Source organism: Corvus brachyrhynchos, unplaced genomic scaffold, assembly GCF_000691975.1.
Source record: "Corvus brachyrhynchos isolate BGI_N302 unplaced genomic scaffold, ASM69197v1 scaffold191, whole genome shotgun sequence".
NCBI lineage: Eukaryota > Metazoa > Chordata > Aves > Passeriformes > Corvidae > Corvus > Corvus brachyrhynchos.
In genome coordinates, this window is record NW_008236487.1 from 2,517,845 (window position 1) to 2,530,462 (window position 12,618).

General features: G+C 42.1%; 1 protein-coding gene across 1 annotated transcript in view; it reads left to right on the plus strand.

The window, feature by feature from the left end:
- The window catches only part of CALD1 (caldesmon 1), a 178,402-nt gene that overhangs the window by 115,410 nt on the left and 50,374 nt on the right, over positions 1-12,618 (plus strand).

Genomic DNA, 12,618 nt, shown 5'->3' on the forward strand with positions numbered 1-12,618 from the left:
GATAGAGACTTTTTTTTTTCCCAGCTGCGGCAGTGGAGGGAGGAAGCACCCGGCTTGCTGCTCCCAGGTCAGTTTTTGGCCAGCTGTTCAGCTTCTTTTTCTCCGGAGAGAGACTGAGAGTTGAATTTTTTTTTCCCTTCCCTGGAATTTCGAATTTTCTCCCTTTTCCACTGGACTGCTTCAATATCAGAGCACATCAGGAGGACTTTCCACCGGGCACAGAGGGCCTGGCCCTGGGCCAAGCCCCAGCTCCGAGGAGACCAAAGGGAGGACTCTTAACACTTTGCCAGGTTTTTCCTCCACAGTGAGAGATTTTATTATTTACCATTATTATCATTTTCCCGTGTGTTTGTTAAATAAATAGCTTTTATCTCTTTCACTTTCCTTTGAGGAAAATTTCTTTTTCCTGAACCTGGTGGGGGAGGGGTGGTGACCTGCCTTCTCTCAGAGGATAACAGAACCACACTGCATGGAAGGGGATGGCTGGTCATTTTTGTTGATTCAGTCAAGCAGTCTCTATTCCCACCTGTCTTTGTGAGCCATCTGGTCATAAAGGAAGAAAGATAAAGCAGAATATCAGGAAATGTTTAAAATCACTTTAAATAATGGATGTTTTCTTAATTTACATGACCTCTCTAAGCCTCTTATGAGAAAGCAAATGGAGTGACTCGGCATAAGGTAGCAAAGATTATGCTTAGTGTTTAGACCTTGGTCCTGTCTCCTTTAATCCTGATTCAATGGGACAACTCCCACAATTGAAGACACTTAAGTAATGATTAAGTGACCTGTTCATTTCAGGCAGTTCCCTTAAAATCCTCTGCTTGGTTGTAAACATATGTGGAGAAGATCTTGGTGTTTAGATGAATTCTAAAGATGGGAGCAAATCAGTTTTCTTTCTGTGCAGAGTTCCTAGTTTCCTTACCTGACGTTTAATTATATTGTTAAAGAATTTGGTAGGCGTTCCCCATTTGGTTTCTAGATCTCTTTCTGCCATGGTTTAAAGTGCATTATTTTCTGATCTCAGCTATCTGGAAGTCAATAGGAAAAAAGCTATTGCTTTGAGGTAGGTGTAAAAGAACTGCCCTAAATGACACCACCATAGGAAGACAATGGATAGAGGAACCACGTCTGCAATGTGATATTCCCTTATTACTGATTTTTCCAATCCATCATGCTGCATGCATTTGGGTTCATCAAGTAGCAAAGGACTGTAACCCACAGGGCCAAGACTGCAGAATTAGGGATGCTCTGGCAATCTAATTTTGGCATGCTGAAGGTATATTCTCCCTGTAAGAGGTTTTTCTCCTTTGCTTTGTGCTTGATTTTTGTAGACAGTCATGTCCAGTGACATGTGCTGGATTGACACAAAATAATACGGATTATATGTGCAAAATAATATGATTGTATGTAATGTGTGTTACCATTGTAAGCACGGATCTTGTGGATGAAAGGAGCTGCTTGTATCTCTAGCCAGACACACTGTACAATAATTTCTGCTCTGTCTGAGAGTTGCACATACAAATGGCACTTGAGCTTTGTGTTCTTCACCTCTGGATGAAAGCTACCTTTCTTTATTCAGTATTTGCAGGCTTGAAATTACCAGCCTGTGCTTGTTTTGGTTGCTTTTTTTTTGGGGCAGGAACTGAATACTTTTTATAACTTTCAGAATCTCTGTGGTAATTTTTGGTCAGGAAACCTTTTTACGAGGTTCTAACTCCTACTTTTGAAAGTGTTTAACTTCTAAGTGAGGTAAGTGCTTTTGGAGAATTTCACATAAGTAATTATTCTATTATACATTCAAGATAATAGGAGAGAAAGCTCAAAGGAACTTGTTGGAAGTGGTGTAGGTAGAGCATGCTGTAGGCTGAAATAAACCACAGCCCTCTCTAGGCTTCAGCTGCTGTTTACCTCTTTTTAATAATGTTTGCTCTTCCTTTCTTTGTGATATTTTGGCACATCATGTGGATGGGGACCACATTAATTACTACTTAATTCAGCAGGCTTGGGTTGTAAACTGTAAGTTATGAGTTGATGGGGTAGGAAAAATAGTCCTTTGACCCAGACTCTGCTAGAACAGGGAACTGAGAGTCAGGGAAGAGACTATGGCCTGTTTGATGTTGAGTGTATGGCTGGGATGCTGCCTGGTCACCATGCAAGACTGGGCAAGGCTCTGAACTCCCACTCCTTTAGCTGTGCTTTTAAGGAAGGATTGTGAAGCATCTGGCCCTCAGCTAGAAAGTCAGAGCGCAGGAAATGCCTTTGCTCGTAGCATTTGCCAACTGTGGTTTCTGGTATGTTGGTGGGTGGGTTCTCGACGTGTCCATCTTGATAAGAAAATGCCTAAAGCCAGACCCCGCTCATCGTTCATCAAAGGATCATTTTCTTTATCTCCAGTCTCAATTAAATGTAGAGTTTCTAAAAGCAAAAACACACCGTGCTCCTCTCAGAACCACATTTAACCTCTTAAGCCTTGTTATGTGCATCAGGAGTAAGTAAGTTACAGTTAAGGATCTGGACTTATCTTCCCAGTTGAATCAATTTCTCTTGACTTTCTCCAAAGAATTTTGTATCCCCTGAAATTCTGCGTGTCGTATCTTATCATAGATGAGAGGTCTTTTTCAGGGAAGGCTTTAGAGGAAAAAATATAACAAAAGGTTATAATGGTTCAAAAATTGTCCCTATTTTGTTTTTGTAAATTATAAAAATGTAAACATAAAAATAGCCTCCTGTCTAGTGAATATTATTTTTCATATTTTTCCCCCTAAGGAAGAATGGAGCAAGAAAACATCCCATGATTTGATTGGGTTATTTGAGAGGTATATAGTCTGGATTTTGTGTTTCTAAGAAGTACACTTCGAAAAAATGTGTTTGGGATTCAAATGGAAGCGTGTGGACAAAGTTGGGTTTTGGAAAAAGACTATTTAAGAAGAATGCATTTTAAATAATGCCGAAAGGAATAAAATACCAGTGAAGGATCACACTGCGCTTGTTTCTTTTCCGTACGGTTTCTTACACTCCCAAAGTATCTGCTATCTACTAATCTCTGGGTTCAGAACTGGTCAAGGCCAGCTGTTTTTGTATAAGTTCCCAAGTGTTGTAGATGTTAATTTAAATTGCATCAAGTGATGCAGGAGTCTTTGTCCATGGTGGTGTTCAGAGAGGCAGGACCTGCTGCTGGTCCCGTCCCATTAGTGAGGGGTGGCATCTCCACTGGGAATTGCTCACTGGGTGAAGCCCACACAGCCACGAGTGTTCCTCCCAGCTGTGTATTTCCAACATTAAAAAGGAGCTCAGTTTAATCACAGAACATCACATCAATAATTGTTATCTTACTTGTTGGCAGACCAAAACGAATTCAAATTGAACAAATGGTTTAACGCTTCCATCCTGCTTTTAGGTTCTAGCTTGGCAAGATTCTACCCTGGCAAGATTCTACCCTTCCAAGGGTATTATTGTATTCTGAAATCCTTTCTTAGTCTTAAGCTCAGAATTTCACAGCAGCTTCAGTGTAAATAAATGAATGCTGAGGAAAAAGCTGCAAACCTTTCTCGAAAGAAAAAAATTGCTCTCAAGTATTAGAAGTGCTTTAAATCCTGCCAAGTTTCTGAAAATGCTTCTGACTTCTTTCAGACTTTTCTGAAATGTTTATTTGAAACATGTTTTTAATATTTTTGAAGAGTTCTAGTGAATTAAAATATCTAGTGGCCATTTTAGTGAGATATTGCTAATTATTGCCATGGAAACCTTGAAATGTGAGAAGCTCTCTAAGTGCAAAGGTGATGCCATAAGAACAGGCTTGTCTTCAGTTGCCTGTGCTTTGGAATGATAGAAAATTCAGTTTCTGAATATAAGTTGTTTCGATTGGAAGGGTAAGTTCCTGTTATAATGGCTAATTTTAGGAGGAAGTTTGTAATACTGCATATGCTTTAATCTCTCCCGAACCTCTAAATCCTGTAAGAGCCCCTGTAGGAGGAGTTCCTGGAATCCTTCCCATCCCATGAGGCTTATTCATAAAAAGTGACACTCTGAAGCTGTCTCTCAGGTCACAAAACATCATCAGGGCATGACAGTATAGCCACAGCTCTAAAACTCAGGCTGCAGCTTTTGGCAGATCTGGAAGGGGAGGTTGGCCGTTTGAAAAAGAAAATTATTTTTCTTTGTAGCTAGTGGTTGATATTTCTCTATGCAAAGTGAACTGCTACTGACTCTTTTGATAGCTATTTTATTTAAATCTCCTTGAAGACAAGCCTGCCAGCTGTTTTGGGGAAGGTTACATTTCTCTTAAGCCATTTGTTATCAGATTTTCCATCTTTCTATGAGGAACTGAGTTGAAAGGGAGGCTATTGGTTAGGGGCAGATTGCAGAGAAAGCAAACCCATCCCAGCCAGTGAGAGCTGACAAGGACTGCTTTTATGTTTAGTAGTAGCAAAGGAGATTTTCCTGTTCTTTGAGTAGCAAAAGAACAGCTGAGGTTCAGACCCTTCACCATCTTGCAGCACACCAAAAACCCCTCCAGGCTGGTGCAAGTTTGGCAAAGGTCTGTTTTCATACCCAAATCCTTAAGAACACTGTGCAGTGGCATGGGAGGCCCAGGAGAATTGTACAGGGATGCTGATCCTTGTGAGAGTGGTCAAGCTATGTGGTTTCAAAGATTGTGAGAAGAAAGTAAGTAAGTATTTATCAGTTTCCCTTAGACACAGGCGAACACTCACAGCTGCTTTTCCTGCTATCATCTATCACTGCAGATGGGAAGAAATCATGGGCTTGAGCGTTTGCTCAGACCTGGCCTATCCTGAGGGTGTAAGGTATGACCAGAGAGCCACTGTCCAGGAGAAACTAGGAAGTAGATGTGGAGTACCTAAAAGAGTTGTTCACTTGGTGTTTCTACTAAATTGTAACAGGCTCCAGGTACTTCAGTGAAGAAATAAGTGGTAACACCTGGGTATGCAGAGAAATAACAGAGAAAAGATACAGTTGGGTCTTTTATTACACTGGACTAATTTAAGCCCTTAGATCGTTATGCCCTGGTGCCCACGCTGTGATGCAATTACTGAACATTTATCACAGAATCAATTAATTTGGAAAAGACCTCTGAGATCAGGTCCAATCTATGACCAAACACCACCATGTCAACTAGACCGTGGTACTGAGTGCCACATCCAGTCTTTTCTTACGCACCTCCAGGGATGGTGACTCCATCACCTCCCTGGGCAGTCCATGCTGATGTCTAATCACCCTTTCTGTGAAGAAATTCTTCCCAATGTCCAACCTGAACCTCCCCAGGTGCAGCTTGAGACTATGTCCTGTGCTTTGGTGATTTAATTTTAATTTCTTGATGCCCTTTTATGTCTATTGCCATGCAATAAATTACTTCTTTCTTCTCTTGAAAGCCCCTGCAGTGCAGAGGGCAACACCTGTACCTGGCAGAGCCCCAGCTGCCTGCCTGCAGGGGGCAAGGAGGAATGCTGCTGTGCAGGGAGAGCTTTGCTTCATGGGCCAGGTGCAGTGGGGTTTGCCTTTTTTTCTTTTCCCACTGCTTTCCTCTAAAACATGAGGCATGAGCCATGGCTGGAGGCAAGAATCCAGCCTTGATGGAGTGCCATCCTGATCTGATACGACAGGCCTTGGGAAAGTGTTCAGCCTTACCCTTTGTTGCTTTCAAGAGGGAAATCCCATTAGATAACCACTTTGCAGATGAGACTGAAAGATTTTGTGTTTAGATTTCCCTAAGATAAGAAGAAAATAAAGAAACCTTTTTTTTGTGTGTGGTTTCATTTTGGTCTCCTTCAGGAAAGGAGAACTGATGGAAAAAAATATGTTAGATGTATCCTGTTTCTTGAATAGTCCACGAAGTAACACAGTTAGAGAATGCAATAGTACACTTCTAACACAGTTTAATGTCCTGTTTGGTTCCTCCCTGGAAGAAGTTGGCAAGGCTTGCTGCACAGGGAGAGTAAGTTTGACACGTTGCTAGGTCATCTTGGAAACTGCAAATGTATTGGGACAGGAGTGCTAAGGAGATTTATCAGCCAGCAGGAGTTGTGAGTCTCAACGTTAGTGTAGAGATTAACGTGCCAAAGAAACCCCTGTTGTGAACCACAGACGTGGAGGGGTAACAGAGACGGTTCGGATCCACTCCTTGCCAGTTTGCTAAAGTGGATTTGAATGAAATTGAATGTATAACTAGCCCCTAATTTCCAAAGCATTTTTGTGTGGGTTTAGCAATCTGATTCCTGTCAAACCCAATGACTGTCATATTGACGCAAATACCAGGCAATATTTAGAAAATTTGGGAAAGGTATTTTGCCAAGCAAGAGAAGAACCCAACCCCTCTCTTTTAACATGCATTCCTATAGGAATCAGAAATACAGAAGAAAGGGAAAAAGCATACTGAAGTGTTGACCATTCTAACGAAAATCATACTGTACTGGTCTTTTTTTGGGATTTTTTTAAAGTTTTCCACTGGCTGGAGGCTTTTGAAGGAAAGAAAAGAAAAGACTCATCTTCTGTCTTGAATTAACTTTGTTTAATGATTAACAGAGCAGTGCAGTATGTGTGGTGCATTTTAATTAAATCAGAAGAGACATGATTTGGACAAGATTTTAGTTTCACTTTGAAAGTTATTAAATAAACTGACACTGTTTGCTCTCCAAAAGTTCCTGGGAGCATCCGGTTAGCTGGTAATCCCTGTGCAGCTAGTGAAACAAAGCTGCTTCTAAAACACCTAAGGGCCAGTACCAGATAGTAAAAATGACTAGTCCAGTCGGACAGGGACATAACTGATCATTAACCTGCATGAAGCAGGGTCCTGGTCTGAGGATCCAGTTTCAGTTCAGGGATAAAAAAGGTCCAAACTGAATATTTCTGGTTGAGTTTTCATTTTGAATACCTCTGAGCTGTTCAAGTGGCACAAGCTGTTGAACAGTTGATGCCTTTGGTGGAATTCGGAAGGGTCTTGAAAGCTGAATTTATTGGGTTGTTTGTGAAGTGAGATCCTGACTGGGGCTTGGATGTTGTTCACCAGTAAAATTCAGGGCATCATAAGATGGGAGATTTGGTACAGGAACGTCTCCATAAATTGGCCCAGCAGGAAATGCTCTTCTCCTTCCTGTGCCTGTGCACACATTTCTATCAGCTCTCCCAGCAGAGAAGGATCAAGCCCAAAGCCTGGACTCAGATCCCGGCTTCAGACTGGAGCAAGACAGTGGATGCTCTTGCTGGCATGTGGTGGCACACAGGGGTGAATAGATCCAACATTTCCCGCTCTGAGTTTGCTGCTGTTCACTGATCTGCCTCTTAAGGAGCTGTGGCTGAGGCCTCCACCCATGCCCTCTCTGCAGTAAAATCAAGGCAGAGCCTGTTTTGCCTAGAGATGCATCTATCATCTGTGATTGTTACCACACCTACCACATTGTGGCTCCTTCTGGCTTTTGTGGCCCAGCTTGAAGTGAATAGTTATCTTTGCAGCATGCCGCCAATATTTAAAAAATAACATTAATAATCTCATATAAAACCCGTTGTTGAAATTACCTATTGCCAGAAACAGTTGGGGCAAAGAGAACTTATATCTGCATTATTGGCAGCTGTATGCAGCTTTCTGTTTTGTGGGCTCTGCAAGTATTATCCTACATGCCTGTGAGCAGAAGTCCTACAAGTCTGGGCTTTGAATGTTATCCTTCACACTGATAGAGCAGAAATTTATTAATAGCCACTATAATTCAGATATAAATGAGAGATGGCAAATTTTAAAGTTTGAGAACCAAAATAATAGATGGCTTTTTATTACTATGAGAATTGACATGTGTCCCTGAAATGCATAAAGCACAAGAGAAGGGGTGTGGACTTGCGTGGGGAAGCAGTGGCCCTTCCATCTGCTGCTGGTGGTGGCTGAGAGAAATGGGCTCCTGCTCAGAGCAGGAGGGGACCAGAGTCTGCCCCTCACCTGTGGCAGTGGCAGGGCATAGGGAGAAGTGATAAAGCCTTTGTGATTGCTTCCCTCATACGCTTTTCCCCGTTCCAGTTGTCCAGTGACCAGAAGGTATCTGTATCCTGGTGGTTATATGGACACTATTGTTTGGGTCTCCATGTTTATTTGAAAGCAGTGAAAACATGACATAAAACCAAAGCTATGCTTTGGTGGAGGTGGTCTCTCACACCCATGAAATATTAGGCTGCTTTATTTCTGGATTGTGCATTTCCCCGTAAGTGACCAATAGAGAATGCAAGCACCAGCAAATGTGTTTTTCTGATCAAGTTTCAATTTACAGTGGTCGTTCTCCTTGGAATATGATTTTAACACTTGTCTTGGAGTTTGTTTTGTTTACTGTTACAGCCATACATGCAGTCAGTAACTTTTCCACGTGAAAAGCAGGATACTATTACCTCACAAACTGAGGACAGTCAGAGAAAATTCAATTCTCCTCCCTGTAGAGGAACAAACTCCTGCCTGCACTGTCCAAGGCCATCCTGTCTCAGCAAAGCAGGCATCAGGTAGGATTGAGCACTGCATGAGCTCTATATGGGTCTTATCTGGAGCTACATATCTTGGAAGTGTTTATAGTTTCGACCTGCAGGCTCTTGCATTCTAACCAACAAGGCTTGTGTTCCCAATGCTGCAGAACTTGTCTATGCAAATAGTTCTGTCTTCTGATAAGGCATTTGCTACCTGATAATGTGTCAGTGTGAACATGCAAATTCTGCTTGTGTGTGGCTCCATGATTTGCACATGCATGTGCCCAAACCTACATACCGCAATTTGAGTATGTATTTTAATCCATAAATCCACGTACATAGCTGGGTTTCACTCACAGGTTTCACTGAACACGTTCACTTTTTGACTCTGCTGGTGTTTATAGGCACCCAGGTAGTTATAACTGTGGGATAGAGTTAAAAAACGAAGGGAAGAATAGATATTGTAGCTGTAGGATGGATTCTTGGTATTGAACCCTGAAAGAGCTTGGAAAACTTACGACTGGGAAATGGCAGAGTCTCCGTTACTTGAGATATTTACAGCTTGACTTGGAAAAAAAAAATACATTGTAAGAGACAGCTCAGCATTATTTGATGACAAAGTGCATAGTCTTGTTTTTATAAGTACTCAAGAGATATACTCTGAGAGCTTATGTGAGAGCTGCCAGATTTTACCTACAGCGTGTGATTTAATACACAAAGTGGTGTTCATCTGTGAAATAAATTCCCCGCTCACATGCCAGTGCCCTAGAATGAAATCTCCTAGGATGGTGAATGCAGATGCTTTTTGCCCTGTGAGATGCATCCACTGAGTTCCCTGCAGTGAAATGTATTGGGGCATTTCAGAACAGACCTTAAAAAAACCAACAGAGTTTGTCTACTCCGTGAGAACATGAAAGAGACTGTGGCATCTTTCATTTTCCCAGGGAGGGAACAGTTAAAAATATTCTTCAAATAAGGAGCAGATGTTAATGTCATTAGAATGGATTTTCATAAAAAAACAGAGTTCTCTTGCAAAATGACAGTAGCTTTGCTAACTTCTCTACAAGTCTGCCTGCTTATTTCAGGCTTGTGGCACAGAGAAAAGGCAGTGCAGGGAGAGCTCTTTACTGTCTCTGAAACCAATCAGGTACATTTCTGTAAGTTACTTGCCTGTTCTAAAACTGCCTCAACAAAGAGCTGAGGGAACATGAAGGTGTTTGAACAACGAGACAAGCACAGTGAGCATTGCAGCAACTGTTGACAAGCAGCATCCCTGTTGACAAACAGGTACAGAAAGGAATAAGCTACATATGGAAAGGCATGGTCTGGACAGTGCATATGCCTCTGTCAGGTTCTAAATTCACTACCATTTCAGAAGAAAAAAAGATTCACAGGCTTTTTTGATCAGCTCACTGAAAACTCAGCCTTGCCTGCAGGAATGGTTAAAGGAAAAATAACAAACAAAATGTTAAGTGGTTCTCTGGATGACCTCTGGACATTCTTACTGTTAGTATGAGTAGACATTGGAACCTCCCAGTAATAATTTCCTTTTGGAAAGCTCTCATGTCTCCTTCCTCCTCCTCATTTTACTGCTTTTAATGTTCAGAACATAGGAAAGGCCCTGTAGTTCCTTTCATTGCTGCAATAGATGACCCTACACTCTTGTAGAGCCATTTGCCTTGAGTTCATTGGCATGAATGACACCTCACAAGTGCTCTGGTGCAGTTAGCATTTGTTTACTCTAGTTTTTTTCTCTTTCTAGTGCTTTCCTTAGGGTTTTGGTGTCCTAGATCTCTGAAGCATCAGGATGTACAAGGAAGGCAGGTTGAGATATGTCTGCTGCCTCATCATCTTTTGTGCTTTAGATGCCCATGTGAATTTTTGAGATTATCTGGGAGGTGATTTGCCTCTTCCTGCTCCATATGCAAGATCTTCACCTCAGGGCCACAATGTACTGAAAATATCCCTCTTGGTTAAGTTACTGAAGTAAATAACAAACATTTGGCTTCCAAATTATAAAGGGATTATGAAGTGCAAGGATCTATAACTGACTCAGATCCTCCTCCCACTTCTTTCCAAAGGGGTTGCAAGCATGGCACAATCTGTTTCAGCTTCTTTCAGGGGAGCTAGTTCTGCACTGCTGCAAACTTAGGAAGCTGCCGGATGCACACCCAGCTGAATGGGAGTGCTTGGCATTGCAGGGCTTGGCCTTGGCTGAGCCCTCCTTTGTGCTGCAAACAGAACGATCAAATGGCCCTGTAGCTCTTGTTAGAACAGTGATGTTCCTCAGCTGGATGGACCTTATGGCTTAAATGATGGGCACAGCTCTGAGGGCAGCTGGGGTGAGGCCTCCTGGGCACTCCCCAATGCACCCACCAAGCTGCTGCTGTGGCTTAGCCCAGGTCCACGTGGCAGCGTGCTCCTTGCCTTATGCAGTGGATTGACATCTGTGTGTCCAGAGCTGCCTGTTTGATCTTGCAGCTTTGCAAGCGTGACAAATCGTTGTTGTAGCAATTTCTGGATGGAAGAAAGAATAACAACAACACCGGTGCTGTCAAATTAAAAGTTAATTTGGGGGATGCCAATGTGCAAAGCGTGTTGGGCAGCTGTTGACAAGGATGCCTGTCACAGGTAATACTACAGACAGATGCTGATACTGTTTGGAAGTGGGATTTGCCCACCTTATTTATCTTCAGTTCCTCATTTGCAGGCAAAGACGGCACACACCTTGAGGATAGGCTTGCATGGCCAGCGTTGCTCATTGCTGAATCTATGGGCAAATGAAATGTATTCTCAATAGTGCTATAGAGGTGTGGGCAAGAAGATGCAATTTGTTGCTAGAAGTCTTGAAATTAGAAATGGGCTGACCGTGTGAAGCGTTGTGTTTCATCTGGACTGAAGTTCTCTTCCAGAACTTTATAATTCAGAACAGCATTTGGAAAAGTGAAGCAAGAAAAGCTGTGATTCTTGAGACTGTCCAAAGAGGAGTATTTTAAAATGGTTCTGGAGTCTACTACAAGTGGAAGAGGCTTCCCCTGTTTCTAATGGCCAACAAATAGAGCTATGCATGACAGTACGGGGAGATTTTCTAAAAATCTGGAACAATTATTTGAAGATGTAGAGTGTAGTGCTTTAGAGGATAGTCAATTTGCTTTTATTTTTATCCCGAATGGAAACAGTTTTGTTGGTGAGCACTGCAATAATCTGATTTATTCCAGGATGGATTGAAAAGAGTGCAGAACAGTCAACTGGAATAAAAAATTTCTGTAACACAGTACAGGTTAATAGAGACCTGTATTAGAAATCTGTAGGGCTGCCTTGGAACCCAATTTAGAATTTCATAAACATCAGCTCTTACATCTGGCATCTGATTAAAATGTGTATTTTGGAAGAACAGTGATACGATCTCTGTTTAACTAATGCTCTTCCAGAGGGAAGAATTCTGCTTCTGTAATTCCTCAGCAGTAGAAATGCCTTTTCCAGGAAGGGTAAATATGCCTCCCATCTCACCAGCATTTTTAAGGACCCTCTGTATTCACACTGCCTTACATGTTCACCTTCCTTTAAGGGCAGGGTAAAACAAAAATATAGCAATGGCCTGCCTGCTGCATCCTCGTCTCATTTGCAGCTCTCTCTGCAATCACAGAAGTGGAATTCGTATTTTCCTCCCTTGGCAATCAGCACTATTGGCCTTTCCTTGCTCCAGACCAGAGCTCCAGTATATTTTATACACCCAAAGATGGGGGGTTTAGTGTGCTTTAGAACAAAGGGCTGGGTCTACAGAAGATGTGCATGAAGAAATAGCAACTTCTTGGGGTACTGCAGACCTGTTTGTGTGTGTGTGTGTGTAAAGAAGCCCTTGTTCATGCTTGCACAGGAATTGTTCAACTATTGTAAAGCACAGAATTGTTACTTTTGCACAAAAATTCTATCTCCTCAAAACCGTAGAGAGAGTTTTTGGGAGGGAGAAAAATCCAGTTATTGCCTATGGGATTTAAGCAGAACATAAATTAATATCAGTGTCCCGAGCAAAGTGTGGCCATGGGATTCTTGAAAGCTCTGAGGAAAAGAGTCAGGGTTGAATCTTCCTTGGCCATGCAGCATTTTCCATGTTCTGGTGCAGAGGGTGGCCTGGGTGCTCACTCCAAGGTAAGAGTGCCACCTGCT